Below are 11898 nucleotides of genomic sequence, written 5' to 3' on the forward strand. Positions count from 1 at the left end.
TTTTGCCTTTCTTTGTATTCCTAGCATTTAGCACAGTGTCTGGCACTATATAGGTCAAACTCAAATTAAGGGACAGCTAGGGGCCCCTGTGGATAGAGCACTAGCCCTGAAATCAGAAGGACCTGAGTTCAAATCTGATCTCAGATGACCCTAAGCAAGTCACTTAAGCCCTATTACCTCCAAAAGAAAAAAAGAAAAAGAGAAAAAACTCAAATAGAAAACAGATCCTTGCTACTACATATTGACTCAGAAAAGCTATGAATAAGCATAATGTATTTTTATTTAGTTTGTTAAACACTTCCCAATTATATTTTACTCTGGTTCAGCCCACATGGTGTACTGGTGCAGGGCAATTTGGTTTTGATACCTCTGTCAAATCTTCCTACCATATTTTCATGAAACAGGCACATTTGTGGATATTCTTGGGGCTGCCTTTGCCCAAAGCATCAAAGTCTTTACTGAACCTCTTCACATCTCCTCATCAAAACTTTCCTGCCCTACTTCTTATTACCTCAGGGCTTCATAAAATGTGACAGATAGATTATAATGGCCTCATGTAGTGCCCATCCTAGCTGGTTTACTAGAGGTGGTTAAGAGAATAATGCTTTAACTCAATACTTCTTTTGACAAGGGAGGAGCAGGGGTGTGCTGGAGCTAGCCTGAACTGACTTGGTAGAGCTGATTATTAATCTCAGCATGAGTATTTATATCTTAAAAATAAACAACTTGTTAAATACTTCCAAACACATGCCAACTGACAACAGGATATGTCACCCAACTGGCTATTGAATACTTTCCGTTCAAGACCCGATTTAAATGCTATCTTCTCCATGAAGTCTGCCCAGATCCTCATCAGTTGAAAGGGATTCTTCCCTCTGCAAATTTTTCAGAGCATTTTTGTCTGCCCTGATCCTTCCCCATACATTTACATAGAGAATATACACAGGAGAACCTGGGCAAGGCCCTCCTGTATCCTTCTTACAAAATATGACTTAATATTAATCTCTTAATAATATTTGGGATGTCTGGGTACTCTTTTGCCCCATTAACATTAAGGATGCATTGGTGGTTACTTTATATACCTGGACTTGATCTTTAAAAGGGAAAGACTGAATCAATCAACAAGCAAATATCAAATATTTATTACGTGCCAATCATTGTGATAGGTGCCATATTTATAAATATAAGTGAATTCACAAAAGTCAATCAGTCTTTGTCCTCAAGGAGCTAATGTCCTACTAAGGGATTACATAGAAAAGCAAATATAGGCTAAACATTTAATACATAAAGGAATACAAATGACTTGGAGTTGAGTACTAATAAGTGAAGAAATCAGAAAAAATTTCTTGAAGGAGGTAATATTTGAGCTGATCCTTGAATGGGTCTTAGGGTTCCAAGAATGAGAGGGAATCATATTAATCAGCCAGCAAAAATAGGCCTGAAGCTAGAATGTTAAGAATATAAAATGTCAAACTAAATAGTTTCGATTTTCTCCTTTAGGAGAGGAAATAGGGAGTTATTTCCCTGGGAACATGGGCGCAACATGGTCAGACCAATGTCTTGGGAATCTCATTTTGGCAGCTATACAGCAAAGGTTTAAACTGCCTTATGTGTACTTAATTGAGGTCTTGTAACTGAATGTAGGAGTTGCAAAATTATGATTTACTATCAGTAAATTTTTGGCTTACATACTTATTTTATATACCTGGGCACAAAAATTTCTCAGTAGGAAATGAGTGGAGAGTGGAAAAAATTTAAGAAATCCTGATATAGACTGAGGATAGATTGGAAAAGAGAAAGAATAGAGACAGAGAGACAGGCAGCTATAACAAGTCTAGGTGAGAATAATAAGAGACTGAACTAAGAAAAAGAAGAGATCAAATTCAAACGATCATCTTATGATAATGACAAAAAATTGCCAATTGATTGGATACAGGAGTGAATGAGAGTAAAAGTTCAAGAACAATTCCTAGATTGTTCACCTGGGTCATTGGAAAAATGGTTGTCCCCTTGACAGAAAGAGGGATATCAAAAGGAGGGGGCAGGTTTAAGGTAGAAAATAATATGTTTGATTTTAGACATGTTGGATTTGGGATGTCAATATACAAGAGGGAAAAATGTCTGGCAAATAGTTGTAAATATAGCACTAGGAGAAAAACCAGTAGTATTTATGTTTTATTTTATGATTTAGGAATCATTAGCATAAAGATGATTTATGAACCAATGATTAGATCAGGGGTTCTCAAAATACAGCCTGCGGGCCAGATGCTGCTGGCTGAGGATGTTTATGCAGACGGGTTATGGCCAATTGGCTGAGGGGCAGAGACAGAGTGTAAGTTTTTGTTTTTACTATAGTCCGGCCCCCAACAGTCTGAGGGACAGTGAACTGGCCCCGTATTTAAAACGTTTGAGGACCACTGGATTAGATCATCAAGAAAAAAAATCAAGAGAAAAAAAAAAGAGAGAAGTATGGGGGTATACCCAGGAAGAGGGGACAGGACATGGACAAACCACATCTTTGAGAAACTACATAAGAGACTTGAATTTAGTCCCCTAAAAAAACTAACTATCCCATGGAAATCAGCTTTCTTCTAGGAAATAAGACCACAGACCTGGAGATAGCAGTAGACTGAAAAAGCAACCAAGTTGAGGAATTTCATTTTCACTGGTACTGTGAGTCATGTAGGTCAAATAGGTCTGGGTAGGGTGGGTAAGTCCACTGTTATCACAGATTTGGAACTCACCCCAAAGTGGTATTTATAGTATTGTTGAACTTTATAAATCCCTGAGTGAGGTGACACTCACTAGAGGAGGGGAATTCCTTGATGATATGGAAAGCCCAAAAATTTTTTCTTGCATTGTGGGGAGACCTTTAAACCCAGGATAGTTTGGAGAAAACCATCTTAGATAATTAGGGAAATAGGGTTCATCTAAGAGGAAAGGACATTACTTTGAGTGTTTATGAGAATTTAAGTTCTTTTTTTTCTCTGTCATATTGAGGTATACTTTATTTGATATTTTCTTCAAATGAATGCTGAGTGTATCTACTGGGTCTGTATCCCAAAGAGGTCATAAAAAAAGGGAAAAGAAACTATATGTGACAAAATGTTTATAATAAGCCCTTTTGGTAGCAGCAAGAAATTGGAAATTGAGTGGTATCCATCAGTTGTGGAATGGCTGAAGAAATTATGGCATATGAATGTTATGCACTATTACAGTTCTATAAGAAATAATAAGCAGGCTGATTTCAGAAAGGCCTGGAGAGACTTACATGAACTGATGCTAGTGAAGTGAATAGAACCAAGAGAACATTGTACACAGCAACAGCAAAATTAGGCGATGATCAAGTCTGATGGATGTGGCTCTTTTCAACAATGAGGAGATTGAGGCCAATTTCAATGGACTGCGATGGAGAGAGCCATCTACATCCAGGGAGAAGACAATGGGGACTGAATGTGGAGCACAACATATTTTTACTTCTTTTTGTTGTTTGCTTGCTTTTTTTTCCTTCTTGATCTGATTTTTTTGTACAGCATGAAAAATGTGGGAAAATGTTTAGAAGAATTATATATGCTTAACCTATATTGGATTACTTGCTATCTAGGGGAGGGGTAGAAGAGGAAGAAATGGAGGAAAATTTGGAACACAAGGTTTTGCAAGGGTGAATGTTGAAAACTATCTTTGCATGTATTTTGAAAATAAGAAGCTATTATTTAAAAAAAAACACACAAAAAACAAAAACAAAAAATAAATAAAATGAATATTAAAGACACTTTCTTCATTGTTGTAAAGAACTAAAAATATCCACATTCTAAGATTCTTTAGGGAAAACCTGGGTGGGGCACAAGCCAAAGAGAATAAGATTGCTTGGTGATCCCCTATTCCCCCAAGATTGAATCCAGTCCATAAAAACCAAAAGTCTTGAGTCCCAGGCTACAAGTTACAGTTATTTGTGCATCCTGATAAACTGAAAGCTATTTGAAAGTAGAAACCATGCTCCTTTTCATCTTTGATCACTAGCACACAACATGAAATTGTGCACATAGTAGATCTTTTATAAATGTTACCCATGATTTAACATATATTTTAACATATTTAACATGTATTGGATTATCTGCCATCTAGGGGAGAGGGTGTGGGAAAGGAAGGGAAAAGGTTTTGCAAGGGTCAATATTGAAAAATTACCCATGAATATGTTTTGTAAATAAAACACTTAAATTAAAAAAAAATACAAAATAAAAAAAATGTTACTCATGGCCTAAGAGGAAGCTTCCTCTCAGAAAGGGCTATCAATCTGGACTTAGACTAGGTTCAGTCCTAGGAGAGCTTGACTTCAGAGAAAGTTATTTAGGTTTGGTTTTTTTTTTATTTTTTATTTTTTTGTTTGTTTGTTTGTTTTTCCTTGAACTCTCTAGCTGATTTTCATTCTATTCCAAATTCTAGAAAAAAATCTTAAACAACAGAGCTCATGTCAGGGGTATTCCCAAAAATGAATTGACAGGTGCCCTTTTAGAAAACATGCTTAATATCCAAAAAATATCAAGCATAGGCAGGGATGTTGTGAGGTTCCAAAGAGAAAATATACTTAGCAGTTGGCAACTCTTAAAGTGCCAGCTGTTATTGTTGTTGTTGTTAGCCTATCTTTATTAAACCTACGACCTAGCGATGATTTCATTCTTTGAAAGTTCTTCTGCATTCCAATGTGCACAAGCAATATTTATAGAGCTATATAGAAGGGCATACTGGTAAATGTTTAAAAACTGGGCTCTCCTGCGGGGAAATGAATACACATGTACTTTTAAATTTATTCTGCATTACTAGTACTTTCTTAAATTTAGACAATCAAGATTTGCAGTAGTGGCTGAGTTCTGAAGTGCATGTGCTCCTATTGAAAATGTCACAATCAGCTCTCAGAGATATTAGAGCAGACTTCATTCAGCACATCCCTGCTTATAGGGAAGTTTTTCATTCCTAGAGCCCAGAAGAAATGCTTAGAGCTCAGACTTATAAGTGTGTATTAAGAAATGCTTAAAACATAAAATAGTAACCCATCCCACCCAATATGCTACCCCAAGGAGGTAAAATAGCTTTGTAATATTTCTCAATAGATATTCCACACTCACTTTGGAGATGAGCTATCCCAGCAACTAACTCACAAGCAACAATTTTTTGGCAAGCCAGGGCTTGACTTGAGTCCTTTGAATTACAAAATTCTCTTAGTTTCAGGGCCTTCACTTCCTTCTGAGCACTGAGGCAGGACTTCGTTCCTTTGCCCACACTCAGATCCAGGTCACAGTCCTGGGTGGCAGTCCCAGGATGGGGTGGAGCACTAGCACACCAGAGCTTGTAGCCACAGGGAAATGGGGACTCTCACAGTTCTAGGGAAGAAAAGAGTGCTTGAGATCATTCAGAGATCACACTGTATGTAGCAGAGGCATGAGAGTAGTAAACACATCTCTTCTTAGATTATATTACCCTGGAAAAACTGAAAATTCATAAGTCCTTAGAAGTATCTCTGAAAATAGCTATATAAACCCCTCTCATCCGAGATAGTGCACACTCCACCCTGGAAGCAGAGTCCCAATTTTTTTTTTGGGGGGGGGAATAATAATAGCTTTTCATTTTTCAAAATATATGCAAAGATAGTTTTCAACATTCACCCTTGCAAAACCTTGTGTTCCAAAAATTTCTCCCTCCCTGTCTACCTTTCCCTCCTCTAGACAGCAAATAATCCAAAATAGGTTAAATATGCACAATTATTCTAAACATATTTCCACACTTATCACTCTGCACAAGAAAAATTAGATCAAAAGGAGAAAAATAAGAAATAAAAAAAACAAGAAAACAAATAATAACAACAAAGGCGAAAATACTATGCTGTGAAACACATTCAGTCTCTGTAGTCTCCATATGGCTCTCTCCATTATAAGTCTATTAGAATTGACCTGAATTGCCTCATTGTTGAAAAGAGACAAGTCCATCACAGTTGATATCACATAATCTTCTTGTTGCTGCCATGATACAATGTTCTCTTGATTCTACTCACTTCACTCAGCATCAATTCATGAGGTCTCTCCAGGCTTTTTTGAAATCAGCCTGTTGATCTTTTTTATTTTTTTAAACAATAATGTTGCATTATATTCATATACCATCATTTATTTAGCCATTCCCCAGTTTCCAATTCCTTGCCACTACAAAAAAAAATAATAAACATTTTTGCACATGTGAGTTTTTTTCTCCTTTTTTTTTTAATGATCAGAGATCTACTTTAGCAAAGAGTTAAAAGTCACATAATAAACCAAGGAAGTGAGCAAACAACAGAAAAAGATTCTGATCATAGAAAGTTACTATAATGAAAAAAAATCAAAACACACATTGAGAAGATAGCAAAGTCAAAGCGCCCATATCCAAAGCCTCCAAAAAATTAAGACTTGGTCCCAGGCTACAGAAAAACTCAAATAGGATTTTGAAAATCAAGTAAGAGAGGTAGAGGAAAAATGGAAGAGAAATGAGAAAGATACAAGAAAATCATGAAAAACAATTCAACATCTTAATAAAGGAGACTAAAGAAAATAATACCTTTAAAAAGGGCTAAAAAAAGACTTTACAAATGGTAAAGAAAGTACAAAACGTCAATGAGGAATAGAGATTTAAAGACTTTCAGTAACTGGCTCTGGTCTCTAATTATGTGATAGAGGAGCCTCTTCAGTTGGCCATGGCTACAAAGCTAAAACTGGGGGTACATTTGAAATGCTCCAGCTAACTAGGGCTTCAGCCTCCTTTCTTCAGATGACTTCTTCCATCCTGATTGTGTATGGTGAGAGAAGAGAGACAATACTTTAAGGGAAAAGACCTTAGATCTTCTCCACATAGACCAATATGCATCCCATGACCACAGGTGCTGCAGGAGCCACCTGCTAGTGGCTGTTGGAGATCTAATTCCAACCAGCATAATAGATCCGTTCATGTGAGAAGATGATAACAATACAAGGAGACTGAGAGGCAACTGTATTTTCTGACCTCTCTCCTCTTCTCTCTTGCCTCCAATTTATTTCATTCCCAATTTCATTCCCAATTCACAAGCAACATCTACATCAATAAAGGCTGATTTGCAATTCCTTCAAGTGTGTTATGATTCACAGCTGTGGGGGCTTTAGCACTTAGACATGGTCCTTACCACATAGGTTTTGATTTCATTGTAGGTGAGGGAAACCAAAAGCTATAATCCTGTAAATTTTGAAAGGTCTGGGAGTCGAGTTCTTACCAATTTTTGCAGCCAACCAGTCCAGCTCTGAGGTTCCTATGGGATGATACCTGATGTTGACAGTTAGCACCCATCTTAACTGGGACAAGGACTCCATCTGTCTAGATTAATACATGGAACTGTGCTATGTAGAAACCTTATTAAGATGGAGCCCACTTTTTCCAAGAATCAAAGTATATTCCTCTTCAGTGCTGAAGAAGGGAATATTTGTACTTTTGTTTTTACTATATCTTTGAAGTAAATATGTTTTTGTAAAAGCTGTTTGGTATAAATTAGTTCAATGAAATTGGGGTACTAGTCACTAGTAGTTAGATAGCAGTACAGGAAACACATACAAAATGCAGGTTTGAGCCAATAGCATTAGAGAAGAAATATCCCAACCCTTTAGGGGTACCTCTAGATCCCCAAGGGGAAGAAGATGTAGCGATTCTGAAGAGAATATGGCTAGAGTACATGCTATCTGTGATCACTTCCTGGAAGTTTAAAGGAAAGCTGGTTTTACCTGTATCCCAAGAATAAGTCCGCTTCAAATGATATTAAAAGCCATCTTTTCTTTATCTCTGAGGATAGTCAATTCAAATTAGCATGTTACAATCAAAGCCCTGTAACTCTGAGTGATAACTCATGCATGACGTTTACTTCCACGACCTCCTCCCTTGAATAATGTACCCTCCCAGTATCCCATCTCCTTTCTCCTTTTGATGAGCTCCTCTTGAAGTATGGAAAGTACCCATACAAGTTTTTCTTCATTCCCTCCCAGAGTTCTGATTTTCTCTGGACATCACAACTATGTCACTTCATTTCCTCCCTTCCGATTCCTTTTTGTTTGTTGTCTTCACTGTTAGAATCTAAGCTTCTTGTGGGCAAATACTGTCTTTCTCTTTGCTTATGTAACACTGCTATCCCCCCACTAGACATGCATAACACTGACCCCAACTGCCTGTAAGTCCAAATCCCCTTAGGCTAGAATCCCAAAGTTTCCCACAGCTTTCATGCTAGGTTGGCTGGCTGCACTGATCCACCTGCAATCCTGTTTTGTCACCATTACTCATCTTTGGCACCTAAAACTGAGGACAAATAACAGAACAGAAACAAATACCCTCAGGCTAGGGTGAAAGGAGCAAAGGAAGTCCTTCCCCTCTCTCTGGTTTAGTCTATGCTGTAGGTAAAGAGGGATCTATCTCTCTAAACAAAGCATGAAAGAGTGATAGAAAAGAGAAAGTGACCATTTCAGACTTGCCAGTTTTTAAAGATACAGGAAGTCAATCAAAAAAGGCTACTATATTCAAGTGGTAGGGACCCCAGGAAAGCTGAGCTTTTAGCCAAACCCAGAGCCCCCAGTCAAGTCAGAATTGTATTTGCATCCTTAGCACTTAGCATAAAACTGGTACATTGTAAGGACTTAATAAATGCCTTTTTTCCTCCTTCATTCTTTCTTCCCCTTGGAGGATTTTTTCAGGCAGTTATATAAGAGGCAAAAAGTAGCTAGCCGGGTGGGACATTTCCTTAAGTTAGACCCATTCTCACTCTTGGTTCATAAAGAAAAGGAATAAGTCTGGAGTTTTAGTGATCTTTGATGCATTTCAAATTAAGTGTATAGGAATTCTCTCTGTGCTAAGAAGGAAAAATGATGTCTTCTATCCCTTTAAGAAATTTCTCTCTCTCTGTCTCTATCTCTATCTCTTTCTCTGTCTCTCTGTCTTTCTGTTTCTCTCTTTCTCCTTGTCCGTCTGTGTTTGTTTCTTTCTCTTTCTCTTTTTCTCTGTCTCTCTTCCCCTTTCTCTATGTGTCTCTGTCTCTCTCTGTCTTTCTCTCTATATACATCTCCATTTTTGTCTCTCTCTATATATCTCTATCTTTGTCTCTCTATGTATCTCTCTTTCTGTCTCTCACTGTCTCTGTATTTCTGTCTGTCTCTCTCTCTTCTTGCTCTTGCTCTAGATCTTTCCCCCCCTCTCTTTCATCTCTTCCCACTTCCTCCCCCATACATTTAATAATCAACCAGCCTTACATTTTATGACTCTCAGTTTTTTACTATGAATTTAAATAGCATAAGCATAAAAGCAAATAGAGAAGCTGAAACTGCCAGGTGTAGTTAAAGTAACTTGACAGAAGAGGAGCAAAGGGAAAAGTGGGAGGTAAAGGGATTGACTAACAAAGAGGATAAGGGGTTGTTTACTGGTCTGCTGTTTTCTCATGAGCCACAGAACATAATGCCTGGCTCCTCTTGACTAAAGCCTGGTTAGAAAGGCTTAGCTCCTCTCCAGTGATGTGTTAAATGTTTAAAACCTGACTTGCAAAAAAAAAAAAAGAGAGAGAGAGAGAGAGAGAGAGAGAGAGAGAGAGAGAGAGAGAGAGAGAGAGAGAAAGAGAGAGAGAGAGAGAGAGAGAGAGAGAGAGAGAGAGAAAGAGAGAGAGAGAGAGAGAGAGAGAGAGAGAGAGAGAAAGAGAGAGAGAGAGAAACAGACTTGAAGTTTAATCAGAATTGTTTTTATTTTTTTATTTTATTTATTTTAATGCATATTGTTTTATGAATTATGTTGGAAGAGGAAAATCAGAGCAAATGGGGAAAACCATAGGAGAGAGAAAAAAGAAAAATGAAGTGAACATAGCTTGCGTTGATTTACATTCAATCTCCTTATTTCTTTCTCTGGATGCAGATGGCATTTTCTATCCAAAGTCTATTGGGATTGCTTTGCATTACTGAATCACTGAGAACCAAGCCTTTCACAGCAAGTTGATCATCGCACATTTTTGCTGTTATTATGTACAAAATACTTCTGGTTCTGCTTATTTCTCTCAGCATCAATTCCTGTACATCTTTCTATAATCAGCTTGTTCATCATTTTTATAGTACAGTAATATTCCATCACCTTCATATTTCACAACTTGTTCAGCCAATTGATGGGCATCTACTCATTGTCCAATCCTTAGCTACCACAAAAAGGGCTGTTACAAACATTTTTGCACATGTGGGTCCTTTCCCCTCCTTTATGATTTCTTTGGGATATAGACCCAGTAAAGCACTGCTGGGTCAAAGGGCATGCACGGTTTTATAGTCCTTTGAGCATAATTCCAGATTTCAGCATTATTTTTTTAAAAATAATTTAACAACAGGAGGAATACAGAGAGGCTTGCAGAGACTTACATCAACTGATGCTGAGTGAAACGAGCAGAACCAGGAGATCATTATACACTTCAACAATGATACTGTATGAGGATGTATTCTGATGGAAGTGGATATCTTTGACAAAGAGACTATCCAATTCAGTTCCAATTGATCAATGATGGACAGAATCAGCTACATCCAGAAAAGGGACACTGGGAAGTGAGTGTAAACTGTGAGCATTGGTTTTTTGTTTTGTTTTGTTTTGTTTCTCTTCCCAGATTATTTTTACCTTCCGAATACAGTCCTTCCTTTGCAACAACAACAACAACAAAATTCGGTTCTGCACATATATATTGTACTTAGGATATACTATAAGATATTTAATGTGTATGGGAATGCCTGCCATCTAGGGGAGGGGGTGGAGGGAAGGAGGAGAAAAACTCAGAACAGAAGGGATTACAAGGGATAATGTTAAAAAAAAAAAAATTATCTATGCATATGTACTGTTAAAGAAAATGTTATAATTATAAAAATTAATAAAAAAAAAAAAGAAAATTCTTAGATAAGCCAGAATAAAGGTTCAAAGGCTTATTAGATTTAAAAAAAAAAAAAAGGGGGGGGAACTATGGCACAACACTAGAAACTGATTTGTATCTAATAATAAACTTTAATTTTGCAACTAAAAAAAAAAATAAAACTTTAACATTCACTTTTTTAAAAATTTGAGTTCCAAATCTCTTGCCTCCTCCAAACTCTCCCCCATCCATTGAGAAGGCAAGCAATACTATGTCAAGTATACATGTGAAGTCATACAAAATATATTTACATTTGTATTATTAACATTTTCTTTCTTAAATCTCAACATTCAACAAAATAATAAAGCAAGTCTTGCTTTGTGGTATTTGATGATATCTGAGGTTTAGATGCTCACAATGCAAATTTAAATTAAGTGAGAGAGAGACAGAGACAGAGACAAAGAGAAAGAGAGAGAGACAGACACAGAGAGACACAGAAAGAAAGAGACAGAGACAGAGACAGCCATTGACGCAGTTCAAGGTGCGTCTGGCAGTCCTGCCTCTCTCATCCTCTCCTTATTACCATTGCTCTGCTCCCTGCTCAAAAGACCAGCACTGGAATGCTAAGGTTTTCTCGTATTTCTGTCAGTGCATACTAATATAGACGCCACGGCAGCCCTCTTAGTATCACCCATAATTCCTTCTGGGGGACAATGTAATTCCTCGTAAGAAGTTTGGGAACTTTGGGAAATCTGACCAGTTTGAAGACAATTCATGGCCATAACTGTGTGGGTGAGGCTTACATTCATAATGTTTGTTATACTGAGCAAAACTGAATTGGAGAGTGAACATAAGGGTCCTAGACTTTCCTATTCTCTTGGTCATATGCTACTCTGTGTCACAGTCTAGGATTCAGTTACTTTTCCTTTGTAACTGTAAACTAGGTTTTTTTTTTTTTTTTAAGTCATTCCTCTTCCCCCACCCCCCAAAGGCACTCAGCTCCACTTTGG

Source organism: Sminthopsis crassicaudata, chromosome 5 (genome assembly GCF_048593235.1).
Source record: "Sminthopsis crassicaudata isolate SCR6 chromosome 5, ASM4859323v1, whole genome shotgun sequence".
Lineage (NCBI taxonomy): Eukaryota > Metazoa > Chordata > Mammalia > Dasyuromorphia > Dasyuridae > Sminthopsis > Sminthopsis crassicaudata.